The following is a 13146-nucleotide window of genomic DNA, read 5'->3' on the forward strand; positions in this document are numbered from 1 at the left end:
TTGTTTGGGGACATTAGAAGGTAGATGTACAAATACACAATTAACCAATTAGCAAATCAATGGCAGCAGACTATGTTCTAGAACTCTGTCACATCACTGCCTTGTAGATAGCCTCATTCACTTAGATGAGGGACCACCAGTGGGGAGGTGATGATCTTGCCTTGGTTTGCTGCTTCTGTGGTCCTCACTGGTGACTTAAATAGTCTATCTTTTTAATTTGCTGGTTTTTCAGGAAATATTTTTATTTAGAAAATTTAGTGGGTTTCACAGTGCCAAGGAACAGTAAATATTTGGGGGTATGTGAACCAGGAAAAGTAAAAGGACTCAGACAATTAAGGAAAGCAAGCAATGCCTTTGATCATTGAACCCTAGAAAAAGTAAGGCACTGGCAGGCAAAGAATCTTTACCTTCTCACCTATTTATCATTTGCAAATAATGAAACTCACTTCCTGATCCATACCAAACACAACTCATTTTTACTCCACTCTTAGACAAATGCTTTCTGTTTTCTATATACAGTATAGTTGTATAATTTGGAGGCAATACAGGTATTTAGGTGAGTGGGAGGAGACTTTTGATTCCCTCTAAAATTCTCTCCTGCCTCCATTCTTGTCCATCTCTATAACTGGCTCATCCAGTCAAAAAAACCAAGAAGTCATTTTTGACTTGGTCATTTTTCTTACCCCTATATCCAATCCACCTCCAAATCCTATTTGGCTACTTCTAAAACATACCCTAAGTTTATCTCCATTGTTTCTGCACTCATTTGAGTCACATCATCCCTCACCTAGTAGTTGACAGCAATAGTCTCCAGACTGTTCTTCCTGCTCCCACTCTTAATGCTGTGCAATCTGTTCCTCACATGTCAGCCAGAATGGTCTTTCTTTCTAAAATGTAAATCAGAGTGTCACTTAAAATGTTTCAGTGGCTTCCTCTTATGCTTTGAATAAAACACCAACTCCTTACTGTGTTTCTGTTTGATATGACCCCCTACCTTTCTGTGTGTCTTTCTTTTATAATTGTCTCAGTTCATACTCCTTCAGTCACTTACATTTCTTATTTATATTCCTGGAAAAACAAGTTTGTTCCTTTATTAGCATTCTGGAAAGCTCAATCCTTATCCCTGATGCCAATCCAATAACAAGGACATGGTTTTGAGAAAAAGGAAAAAGAAATTTTATTGCTTTGCTAGCAAAGGAGAAACACAGGGGACTCCTGTCCTAGAGACTATGATTCTGCCCATTAGCTAGAATAGGAGCTTTTAGAGAGGTGGTTCAAAGGCTACCTTCCACATGTTCTCTGTAATAATTTGGAAGGTAGTCTTTTCTGAGATCTGGTACCATCCCCAAAGTCTGGACTACTTTGTTTCTATGGTGGGTGTGTACTCAAGGACAGATTACTCTGCCTAGGATGGGGAAGAAAAGTAATCACATTTCCCCTGAAATTAGGGAAGAGGAGAGATTAGGGAGAAGCAGGGAGAGATGAAGAGAAAGAAACATGTCCACTTTAAAAATAAGTTGCAGTGGCAGAGCAGCAAGGGCTATATTCAAAATGCAAAGTGGACCACTGTTACTTTTGGACATGCTCTTCCTCCATATCTAGGTGGTATTACTTTCTTGTCTTTGAATTTTTGGCTGCAAAGTCATCTCAGTGAAACTTTTATTAGGCACCCAATCTAAATTAGCTAGAACCAGCCCCTCTTCTCCCTGAATTTCACTCTTTACATATCCTTGTTTTAATCCCTTCCTAGCAAGTATTGATGCCTAATACTAACTTGATTAATTCTTTGTTTACTGGTTATTGTCTATCTTCTGACAGACAAACGGAAACTCCATAACACCTGAAAATGTTTCTGTGCTGTTTGTCACTATCACTTCAATTACTAGTGGGTGCCTAACATGAATGTGTTGATAAATGAATCACTGTTTCCATATAGCTGTTGAAGTTTGCTTCATTACTTGATTATTTCACATTTGTTACCTCTCAAAAACTATTTGAAGAGACTATTAAAATCCCCTTACCATCACTCATGTTGTTCTCATGAAATTCTATTAAAGAAAAAGTAGGTGGTTTAGGTGCTAACTAAAATTCAGCATCAAATGCAGCTCAGGCAGCCAAAAGGAGGTTAAGATAGGCTAAAATTGCTGTTTAGTGTCTTTCAATAAAATTAATCAAAAAAGATATGGCATGTAAGTATTTTCTACTAGTAAAAAGCGTTTAGATATTCTTCTTGAAAGATTAAAGAAAAACTATTTCAAAAAAAAGTGTTAACTGATTTAATAGACTTCATACATCTTAGTTCACTGAGGAAAAGGAACAGAGTAAATAGAGGATTGATGTTCTAGTTGTTTAGAATCTGAAACAGAAACTCAGAAATATTTACATAGAAAATATATACAGTCCAGGGGGCGATCCAAGATGGTGGACTAGAGGGTGACTTCATCTCCAGTCGCTCCAGAACCCAGGATTCAAGAAGGGGAGGCATTGAGAGACTCAGACTAAAATAGAGCCACAGGGTGAGTCTCCCCTACCCGGTGAAGTGCTCTGGGCGGCAGGCCCAGATTCGGGTGGCTTATTAGAGTAGGGTAGGGCAGCTAGAGTCTTCCCCAGGCAGCTCTGCGCACTCCGGTGGTGGGCTCCTCCCACAGGGTCAGATTCTCCAGCATCTCGGAGCAGGCCCCCCAGTGAGAGCCTTTCCACACAGAGCCTGGAAACCAGTAGTGGAACCAGTAGTGGGCTAGGGGCAGCTTTCCTTGGAAGCACTGCATTATCAAGTTACTCCAAGACTTCAGGCTATTGAAGGCAGGAAGGTGAGACACTGGAAATGTACAGGGACACTATAAGCCAATAGAAGAATTCTGCAATATCACAAAGTCCCACTGACATCTGACCAATATGAGAAAACAAGGGAAGAAAATGTCCCAAACAAACCTAGATACTATATCAATAAAACCCAATGACAGCACAGCAGAAGAAATGTCAGAAAGGGAGTTCAGATGTACATAATTAAAACAATCAGGGAAGCAAACGAGGAGATGAAAGAGCAATTGCAGGCATTGAAGGAGGAGATGAAAGAGCAAATGCAGGCATTAAATGATCGCACCAATCAACAGTTGAAGGAGCAAATACGAGAAGAAAGAGATCATTTCAATAAAGAGTTAGAGACATTGAAAAAAAAAAAACAGAAATCCTTGAAATAAAGGAAACAATAAACCAAGTTAAAAACTCCATAGAAAGCATAACCAATACGATAGAACACCTGGAAGACAGAACCTCAGATATTGAAGACAAAATATTTAATCTTGAAAACAAAGTTGACCAAAAGAAAAGATGGTAAGAAATCATGAACAGAATCTACAAGAATTATGGGATATCATGAAAAGGCTAAATTTAAGAATTATTGGGATTGAGGAAGGCTTAGAGAAACAAACCAAAGGAATGAACAATCTATTCAATGAAATAATATCAGAAAATTTCCCAAATCTGAAGAATGAAATGGAAAACCAAGTTCAAGAGGCTTATAGGATTCCAAATATACAAAATTACAACAGACCCACACCAAGGCACATTATAATGAAAATACCTAACATACAAAATAAAGACAGAATTTTAAAGGCTGCGAGAGAAAAGAATCAAATTACATTCAGGGGGAAACCAATAAGAATATCAGCAAATTTTTCAATCCAGACCCTAAAAGCTAGAAGGGCCTGGAACAACATTTACCAAGCCCTGAAAGAAAACGGATGCCAACCAAGAATCTTATACCCAGCAAAACTTACTTTCAGATTTGATGATGAAATAAGATCCTTCCATGATAAACAAAAGCTAAAGGAATTTACAAAAAGAAAGCCAGCGTTGCAGAACATTCCCAGCAAAATATTCCATGAGGAAGAGATGAAAAACAATGATGCAAATCAGCAACGGGAGGAACTAGCCTAAAGGAATAGCCAAATAAAGGGGAAACCAAATCATGTCAAAAAACAAAACTGAGTCAAATGACTGGGAATACAAATCATATCACAATAATAACCCTGAATGTTAATGGCCTGAACTCATCAATCAAAAGACATAGACTGGTAGAATGGATTAAAAAGAAAAATCCAACAATATGCTGCCTACAAGAGACTCATCTCATAGAAAGAGATACCCATAGACTAAAGGTGAAAGGATGGGAAAAAACATACCATGCACACGGACACAGCAAAAAAGCTGGAGTATCCATCCTCAAATCAGATAATGTGGACTTCAAGAAAAAACTAGTCAGAAGGGATAAAGAAGGACATTACATACTGCTTAAGGGAAGTATAAATCAGCAAGACATAACAATCATAAATATCTATGCCCCGAACATTGGCTCATCCATGTACGTCAAACAAATCCTTCTCAATTCCAGAAATCAAATAGACCACAACACAATAATACTAGGCAATTTTAACACACCTCTCTCACTGCTGGATAGATCATACAAACAAAAATTGAATAAAGAAACCATAGATCTCAATAACACGGGGGCTGGGGATATAGCTCAGTTGGTAGAGTGCCTTACCAACTCAGTTGGTAGAGTGCACGCTCAGTTGGTAGAGTGCCTTTGTGTCTTATGCCACAAAGCTACTGTTAGCAAATACAAGAAGATAGAGATACTACCTTGTACTCTATCAGATATTAATGGATTGAAATTAGAAACAAATGACAGAATAAAAAACAGAAACTTCTCCAATACCTGGAGATTAAATAATACACTATTATATGATGAATGGATAACAGAAGACATCAGGAGAGAAATAAAAAAATTTTTAGAAGTAAACAAAAACAGAGACACATCATATCAAAACCTCTGGGACACTATGAAAGCAGTACTTAGAGGAAGATATATTTCATGGGGTGCATTCAACAAAAGAAGTAGAAATCAACAAATAAACGACCTAACACTATGGCTCAAAGCCCTAGTAAAAGAAGAGCAGACCAACACCAAAAGTAGTAGAAGACAGGAAATAGTTAAAATCAGAGCCGAAATCAACGAAATTGAAACAAAAGAAACAATCGGAAAAATTAACAAAATAAATAGTTGGTTCTTTGAAAAAATAAACAAAATGGATAAACCCTTAGCCATACTAACAGAGAGAAAGAGGGAGAAAACTGAAATTACTAAAATTCGGAATGAACAAGGAAATATCACAACATACATGAGTGAAATACAAAACATAATTAGAAGCTATTTTGAAAATCTATACTCCAACAAAACAGAAAACCTCGAAGACATCAACAAGTTTCTAGAGACATATGAATTACCTAAACTGAATGAGGAGGACATACACAACTTAAATAAATCAGTTTCAAGCAATGAAATAGAAGAGGTCATCAAAAGCCTACCAACAAAGAAAAGTCCGGGACCAGATGGGTTCTCAGCCGAGTTCTACAAAACCTTTAAAGAAGAGCTCATTCCAATACTTCTCAAAGTATTCCATAAAATAGAAGAGGAGGGAACCCTCCCAAACTCCTTCTATGAAGCCAATATCACCCTGATACCTAAACCAGACAGAGACACATCAAGGAAAGAAAATTTCAGACCAATATCCTTAATGAACATCAATGCAAAAATTCTCAACAAAATTTTAGCAAATTGCGTACAAAAATATATTCAAAAGATAGTGCACCACGATCCAGTGGGTTTATCCCAGGGATGCAAGGTTGGTTCAACCTCTGGAAATCAATAAATGTCATTCACCATATCAAAAGACTTAAAGTTAAGAATCACATGATTATTTCAATAGATGCAGAAAAAGCGTTCGATAAAATACAGCATCCCTTCATGCTCAAAACACTAGAGAAAATTGGGGTAGTGGGAACATTCCTTAACATTGTAAAGGCCATTTATGCTAAGCCCATGGCCAATACCATTCTAAATGGTGAAAAACTGAAAGCATTCCCCCTAAAAACTGGAACAAGGCAGGGATGCCCTCTTTCATCACTTATATTCAATATCATTCTTGAGACTCTAGCCAGAGCAATTAGACAAACCAAAGAAATTAAAGGGATACGAATTGGAAAAGAGGAACTCAAACTATCCCTGTTCGCTGATGATATGATTATATATTTAGAGGAACCTGGAAATTTCACCAGAAAACTCTTAGAACTCATAAGTGAATTCAGTAAAGTAGCAGGTTACAAGATCAATGCTCATAAATCCAATGCATTTTTATACATAAGTGATGAATCTTCAGAAAGAGAAATTAGGAAAACTACCCCATTCACAATAGCTTTGAAAAAAATAAAATACTTGGGAATCAATCTCACAAAAGAGGTGAAAGACCTCTATAGTGAGAACTACAGAACACTAAAGAGAGAAATTAAAGAAAAACTTAGAAGATGGAAAGATCTCCCATGTTCTTGGATAGGCAGAATTAATATTGTCAAAATGGCCATACTACCAAAAGTGCTATACAGATTCAATGCAATTCCAATTAAAATCCCAATGATGTACCTTACAGAAATAGAGCAAGCAGTCATGAAATTCATCTGGAAGAATAAGAAACCCAGAATAGCTAAAGCAATCCTCAGTAGAAAGAGCGAAGCAGGGGTATCGCAATACCAGATCATCAACTCTATTACAAAGCAATAGTAACAAAAATGGCATGGTATTGGTACCAAAATAGAAAGGTAGATCAATGGTACAGAACAGAGGACATGGACACAAACCCAAATAAATACAATTTTCTCATACTAGACAAAGGTGCCAAAAATATGCAATGGAGAAAAGATAGCCTCTTCAACAAATGGTGCTGGGAAAACTGGAAATCCATATGCAACAGAATGAAATTAAACCCCTATCTCTCACCCTGCACAAAACTCAACTCAAAATGGATCAAGGACCTCGGAATCAGACCAGAGACACTGCATCTTATAGAAGAAAAAGTAGGTCCAAATCCTTGTTGGCTTAGGAGCAGACTTCCTTAACAGGACTCCCATAGCACAAGAAATAAAAGCTAGAATCAACCACTGGGATAGATTCAAACTAAAAAGCTTTCTCTCAGCAAAGGAAACTATCAGTAATGTGAAGAGAGAGCCTACAGAGTGGGAGAACATCTTTGCCACTCATACTTCAGATAGAGCGCTAATTTCCAGAATATATAAAGAACTCAAAAAACTGTACACCAAGAATACAAATAATCCAATCAACAAATGGGCTAAGGAAATGAACAGACACTTCACAGAAGAAGATGTACAAGCGATCAACAGATATATGAAAAAATGTTCAACATCTCTAATAATAAGAGAAATGCAAATCAAAACTACCCTAAGATTTCATCTCACCCCAATTACAATGGCGATTATCAAGAACACAAGCAACAATAGGTGTTGGCGAGGATGTGGGGAAAAAGGTACACTCATACATTGCTGGTGGGGTTGCAAATTAGTGCAGCCACTCTGGAAAGCAGTATGGAGATTCCTCAGAAAGCTTGGAATGGAACCACCATTGGACCCAGCTATCCCACTCCTTGGCCTATACCCAAAGGACTTAAAATCAGCATACTACAGAGATACAGCCACATCAATGTTCATAGCTGCTCAATTCACTATAGCCAGATTGTGGAACCAACCTAGATGCCCTTCAGTTGATGAATGGATAAAGAAACTGTGGCATATATATACAATGGAATATTACTCTGCCATGAAGAATGATAAAATTATGGTATTTACAGGCAAATGGATGAAATTGGAGAATATCATGCTAAGTGAGATAAGCCAATCTCAAAAAACTAAAGGATGAATGATCTCACTGATAAGCGGATGAGGACATATAAGGGGTGTATGAGGGGTTAGCATTAGGGTTAGGGTTAGGTTTAGGGATAGGGATAAAGTAGGTGGTAAAAATGGAGGAAGGAACGACTGTATAGAGGGAAAAGAGGGGTGGGAGGGGTGGGGGGAAGGGAAAAAATAAGAGAATGAATCAAACAATATTGCCCTATGTAAATTTATGATTTTTAATTAAAATAAATAAATAAATTTTAAAAAATAATTAAAAAAAGAAAATATATACAGTCCATATAATGATAATAATAGCTAATGTTAATTAAGTGCTTACTGTATACAAGGTTCTTCACATAGATTAGATTACTTGGTCCTTACAACAATGTAAGGACCTAATGATGAGATCTTATAACTCCAATTTTACAGGGGGTAAACTGAGTCACAGGGGTTAACTTGCCCATAGTTAAACACAGCTAATATGTTGTGAACAGCCAATACTATGAAGAGAATATAAGGGAAATTTTAAAAAATCTATAATACATGTATTTTGAGCAATTAGAATGGATGATTATGGATGTCTATTTATGTATTAACAAATACTCCGATTTCTTATCTTTAAAAAGTACAATTGCATGTTGTTTTCAGAATATAGTTAATTATCATCCAGACAAAACAATGTAAAAACCCCTAAGTCCAATGTCTAGCATTAGACTGACTGACTCAAACTAAAAGTTTTCTGCATACTAATACAGTTTTTATTGTTTTTGCCTTCAGGCAAAGTTTATAGGACTGGTTCCTACTTTAGGAATATCTTTAGGCACAAAAACAAAAACCATGAGATAGCCACAAATAAGTTAATATTAAATGTAGAGCAAGATGAATTCTAACCTCCTTTCCTCAAAACTCACTGATCTTTTAGTGAGAGGATGATCCTACCATTCTTAACCTTTAAGGAAACAAGAAATTTCCCCCAATAAAGAAATTCACATGTTAATTAGGTTCTCCTCTTCTCAAGGCACTATATTGTTTTCTTTTTGCTTTGGGGAATGTTTTTGTAGGGGGGGGATTGTTTTGGCACTGGGGAATGAACACAGGGGTGCTCCACCACTGAGCTACATCCCCAGCTTTTTGCTTTTATTGTGAAGCACTGTCTTGCTAAATCGTCCAGATTGACCTTGAATTTGTGATCTTCTTGCATCAGTTTCCTGAGTTGCGGGGATTACATGTGTGCACCACACCTGGCACACTCTGCTTTAAATGATAAATAGAATTAAATGTGTGCAAAGTGTCCAAAATGAATTGAGTAGATAAAATATGAACTCAGTGATATAAAATAATGTTGCTTTAGAGATTGTAGTGCAGTGAGGTTCTGCTAACCAAGAAGGAAAGAAACCACAAGTTCAGAAGGAAGGAAATTGGTGTGGGTTGCAAGGATTTGGGAGGGACTTGGAGAGAAGGACCTTGAGTTGGGCCTTGGTACGGGAGTAATATTTGGCATAATAGGTAAGAAGAGCAATGAAAACTGTGTATGTGAGAGCAAGGAAGTAGGAAATAACATATACTACTCAAGGAACAGTGAGTAGAAGAGCTTGGCTGTCAGGGATGTTCAGGTAGGTGTAGGAGTAGTAAGAAATAAGGTCACTATGATATTTTTAGGGTAGACTGTGAAGAATCTTAGCTTTTGTGCAAAGGAGGTTGAGTTTATCCTGTAATCACTGAGGACTGAGGGCTTCTAAGTTGGGAAAGACATGTTCAAATGGGATGTTTGAAAAACACTCATTCAGCATGAATCTGGAAGATACAGGGGAGTGAAGAGGCAGTAGGGTTAATGATGAGGTAAGAGACTTATAAAATACAGCTTCTGTAAGGCCCCCAAAAAGGAGACCCCAACTCTGTCCCATGGATCGACGGCAACCCCAATCAACCGCAGGAGGCGTCACTTGATGCAAACCACAAGAGGTGTTTATTCCAGCGCGCTGGGACCCGACTCGTGACTCACGCAGGAGTCCAGGAGTCGAGTCCCTAGCAGAAAATCTTGTAGGTTTATAAAGGCAGAGACCACACATCGGGAGGGGTCGCACATGAAAGGGAAAAAAAGGGAAAAAAAGGAAAAATGGGGAACAAAGCTGCCGGGAAATTTCAAAGGGAGTCTGGGTTTGCTGATAACATACAACATGTTTCACAATGTTTTACAACAGGGCGTAGATTCTGGTCAATAGTTTCTGGTAATCCTACTGTTTGAGCACTATCTGGCTATCTGGCTCAATTTACTCTTTTACTCTCTGTTTGGGGCTGTTTCCTGGAACAGCTTTAAGGGCTTTGTTCCCATTACTGGGAGGGAGACTTTAGGGAGTTGAGATAAAACAGACAGCTTAAAAAAATGTCCATTCTTTCACTTCAATCTTTGATTAATGGGTCTTGAGAGTTTAAAATCATGCTTTAAAAAACATACTACCTTTGGGTTTGCTGTTTAAAAACTGAAATATGCATATCCTTTATCAGAAAATTCTGCCAGTAATACTTCTGAAATATATGCAGAAACCAACCACTATCACCACTCCCTCCTCTAGTCATCATCTTATGTCACCATCAACAACTCTCAACCTGGTTTATTTCAGTTGCTCCTCTCTTTCCTATGCTTTCTGCATCATATAGTATTTTCCACACAGTAGCCAAAGAATCCTCCAGTCCCAATCCTGAGCCTGCCTCAGAGTTGCCTCTCTGCCTCATTGCTCATCATTTTCCTCCCTTAACTCACTCAGCTGCAGCTGCGCCATTTTCCTTGCACATCCATGTGCTTTTTAGGATTTTGCATTCACTGTTCCCTCTGCCAGAACTGGATTTCTTACATGAATAACTCCCTTTTCACAGGAGTCTACTCAAATGTTGTGGGAGACCTGGTCCCTAACCATCCTGTATCAAATAACACCAACTTTTATCACTTCCATCTCCTTAAACATTTTTTTTAAATCTCATTTTATCAGTCAGCTATAATCTTCCCCACCAGAATATCAACTTCATGAGGACAGAGACATTTTATCCATGGCTGTATCCTCAGATCTTAGAACAGGGCCTGAAATAGATGCTCAACAAATACTTGTTTTTGAATTGTAAATCTTTGGATGCTTTTGAAAGTCAGAGAAAGCCTCTTCATCTTCCAAGGGTCCCTAATACTTGCTCCAGATGGCTATTTGTCCCACTCCTAACTGGTGACAGAAAACCAATCAGGAAGCTGGCCTCTGTTTAAAAAAAAAAAAAAAAGGAGATAGAGATATTAGAAGAACATAGGCATTTGCCAAGCTTTGATGCTTATTTTTAAATTGAAAAATTAAATGCCCTCCTTTTAATGGCAATAACATGATAATTCCATTACACCAGAGAATTCAGGAGTCTTATCAAAGTTCATGTTCTCTCCTTCCCAATATCTGGTGGATTATGCTTCCCAGCCTTCTTTGCAGTTATATGAGCCCATATGACTAAGTTTCATCCAATGGAAAGTGGTTGAGAGCACCAAATGAAGCAAAACAAAAATCCTTTCTGAGCAGGCCCTTCTGGGCTCTTTCCTTTTCTGTCTGCTAAATATTGGGACTCAGGGAGATCTTGGAATTCCCATCTTGAAGCTGACATAGCATCTACCTGCCTGAGATTCTGAGCTATCATTGACTTGAACACCTGCCTGTTTTTTGAGACATTATATATTGTGGTTTTATTTGTTAGCATGCCATATTTAGGACATACTTATACTTAAAAAAAAAAAAAAAGTCCCTTGCTTATTCAAAGCACAAATAAAACTGGTCTTCATATATTTTTTATTTGCTGAAGTGATCCACTCTACAATAAGAAGAATCACACGCAAAATTCTTACATATCCACATAGAAACTTCTACAAGGATATTAATAACAACTCATAATAGCCAAAAGGTAAAAACAATCCAAATGTCTATCATTGGATGAATGGATAAATAAAATATCAATCTCTATTGGGAATATTATTTAATCCTAAGAAGGAATGCAATGCTAATACATGCTATAACATGTATTAATCTTGAAAACATTATTCAAAGTGAGGAAAAGCTGGTGGGGGGACAGAGAGAGAGAGAGAGAAAGAGAGAGAGAGAGAGAGAGAGAGAGAGAGAGAGAGAGAGAGAGAGAGAGAGAGAGAGAAATTGTATTATTCCATTCATATGAAATTCCAGAATAGGGAAATCTTTAGAGACAGAACATAAATTAGTGTTTGCATAGAATGGGAATAGAAAGGATGGTGGAATAGGAAGGGTGATAGTTAATATATTTATGGTTTCTTCTTAAGGTAATAACAATGTTCTAAAATTGTGATGATAGGTGCACATATCCATGGATATTCCAAAAACCACTGAATTGTATACTTTAAATTGGCTAATTCATGGTATGTAAATTATATTCAATGAAGTTTTTTTTTTTTTTTTTTAATCCTTACATGGCTCCATATCTTTGTATGTTCTGTCCCCTGGGTCACTGCTCTGCTGTCTTTGCTACCACACAGAAAATATTTAAGTATTGCAGAAAGTGATTTTAGGTAGAGAGAGACTAGATTATAAGACATTGGGACTGGGAGCAAAAAGAAAACATTGACTCTTCTTAGAAGTACTAATGGATAGAAATTTTAAACTTTTTAATATAATTTATCCTGAAAATGTGAACATGTAAATTATGAATATTTATCTCCAAAAAGCTTTTAAATTTTCTCTTAAAATTAGCATTATTTTCTACTACACAAAAACAGCCCCAAACTCATCACCCTAATTAAAATAGGTTCATTATGTAACTTCTTAAATGTACATTGGAAAAACATGGAGTTTTTAATTTTTTAAATTAATTAATGTATGTATTTATTTATTTATTTTGGTACCAGAGATTGAACCCAGGGGGAATTAACCACTAAACCACCTCTCTGGTTCCTTTTTATCATTTATTATGAGGCAGGGTCTTGCTAAGTTGCTTAGGGTCTCACTAAGTGTTGAAGCTGGTCTTAAATTTATAATCCTCCTGCCTCGGCCTCCCAAGCTCTGGGATTGTAGGTGCTTAAAAAATTTTTTTAATAGTCATAATTCCTTATATATTTCTTAAAATGCATAAATCGATATCAACATCTTCATTTTTTTTTTCTAGATCACACAACTAATATACCATGGCAACTTACCAGTAGAAGAGTAAATTTGTTAAATTCTCCTACTCTTTCATTTATAGCTTTAGCTTATAATTCTTGGCTCTGCAATTCAGATGACAATGTAATAGGTATGAAAAGTTTTTAGTTATAAAACATGGATTCCGAAAGTGAAGTAGGCTACATGTTATTTTGACTTGGAAAAAAAAAAAAAAACAAGAATTAGAGCAATTACATTAAGCACAGATTTTTGT

General features: G+C 36.9%; 1 protein-coding gene across 2 annotated transcripts in view; it reads left to right on the plus strand.

The window, feature by feature from the left end:
- The window catches only part of SEL1L2 (SEL1L2 adaptor subunit of SYVN1 ubiquitin ligase), a gene marked incomplete at its 5' end in the record, with an annotated part of 127638 nt that overhangs the window by 40270 nt on the left and 74222 nt on the right, over positions 1-13146 (plus strand). The gene's annotated exons all lie outside the window — the stretch shown is intronic.

This window comes from Sciurus vulgaris (assembly GCF_902686455.1).
Source record: "Sciurus vulgaris genome assembly, chromosome: 2".
NCBI lineage: Eukaryota > Metazoa > Chordata > Mammalia > Rodentia > Sciuridae > Sciurus > Sciurus vulgaris.